Raw genomic sequence first — 1,556 nt, 5'->3', positions numbered from 1 at the left:
GATGTTCAAAACAAAAAATAAATATTATGCCCAAAATAACTACTCCACGCGGACGAAGTCGCGGGCACAGCTAGTAATGGATATAACCCGGTAAATTAGTGAGAACTAGCTTTCCGCCCGCAGCTTTGCATGCGTAGTCGCAAAAAATATAGATCCGGGATTTTTCTCGCATGTTCCCGTTCTCGCAGGATTTCCGAGATAAAAACTTTCCAATGCCCGTCTTCTGGTTCTAAGCTATCTCTGCACAAATTTTCAGCCAGATCGGTTAATCCGTTCTTGAGTGTAACTAACACGACTTTGATTTATATATATAGATAACAAAATTCAGCGTCTCAGCTTTTGCTGAACTCTAGGGGACAATGGACAGCGCTGTTTATCAGTCGCCCTATAAGTCATAAGATACTATGCAGGGTATGTATATGAATCGATTACTTAGAACTTTATGAATGAGGTTACTTCATCTAATTATTTTAATAAAAGTACTTACAAAAATCTTTTTAATTTAATAAACTCTGTAGGTTGCGTTTACTTTAATAAAAGATCACTTCAAACTTATTCTAGCTCTATTTAATCCTCCATTTGGTGTTAAACTATCGAAGAGACATAAAACTACTGCATTTTGCTTGTTATTTTCTGTAGAAGTGTGTAGTGAGAAAAAATTGCCAACAAAATTGATAAATGGACAATGAGACTACTTAATCTTCACAGGTTTAAGGACATCGCCTGTCAGGTCAGCTTGTAAAATTATAAATTGTACTTTGATACTGTAAAGGTGGGTTTTAAGTGTAATTCGAAAAATGTATGCAGGTATTTTATTAAATAATATCATTAAATAATACTCAATTAATATTACCTGTCAATACTTTGTATAAAAATAAATAATAGGTTAACTTTAGAGGGCATTGAAAATGTTTTGAAATTATTAACATTTAAATGTATACATACTAACTGTTTTAAAATTATATCATGAACGTATGCGTCTTGTCCTCTCATTTGTGTCTCAATAAAAAAAACAACCTCACACACTTAACGTCACACGACATGTCAAACTAACATTGACATAATTTCGAATCCGAGAGAACACTGTTTATTCGAAACTCAAGGTTACGCATTCGAAAGCGCACAGATAAAAAAAGAATACTCACAAAACCATAAAGTCCTTGTTGACAGCTGATTAAATATGGCGGCACTTTTTAAAAATCGAACGGCGTAGACTGTCGCCGCGCGCGCACTTCACGGCTCGACTGAATATGGTCGAGTTGAATGCGTGATCGGTAACGCAGCGGTCACCCTGGTATGTAAAATAAATATAAATATAACTAAATATAGCGCACAACCCAGTTATTTTCATGTGTAATTGAAATGAAAAAACGTCACTTTAATTTACGACGAGTTATCTTATACGTAGAAGGGTTAGGGTGTTTTTGATATTTTCCATAGTCATTATCAATGGTCTTATACAAACTGGTGATTATTTAATTAATGAACTGCCTACTGCGAAATTTTATTATCTTACTTTAAAATGTTTTTCTATCAATTAGGAAATGGAAACTACA

At 34.0% G+C, this 1,556-nt stretch overlaps 1 protein-coding gene across 1 annotated transcript in view; it reads right to left on the bottom strand.

The window, feature by feature from the left end:
* Nucleotides 1-1,294, bottom strand: part of LOC119836388 — a 54,577-nt gene extending 53,283 nt beyond the window's left edge. Inside the window, exon 1 of the mRNA XM_038361693.1 lies at nt 1,146-1,294. The gene's annotated coding sequence lies outside the window, so the exon portion shown is untranslated. The remainder of the gene's footprint in view (nt 1-1,145) is intronic.
* Nucleotides 1,295-1,556: the final 262 nt, after the last annotated feature.

This window comes from Zerene cesonia, chromosome 24 (genome assembly GCF_012273895.1).
Source record: "Zerene cesonia ecotype Mississippi chromosome 24, Zerene_cesonia_1.1, whole genome shotgun sequence".
In the NCBI taxonomy this organism is placed as follows: domain Eukaryota; kingdom Metazoa; phylum Arthropoda; class Insecta; order Lepidoptera; family Pieridae; genus Zerene; species Zerene cesonia.
This window is presented reverse-complemented; position numbering and strand designations above follow the sequence as displayed.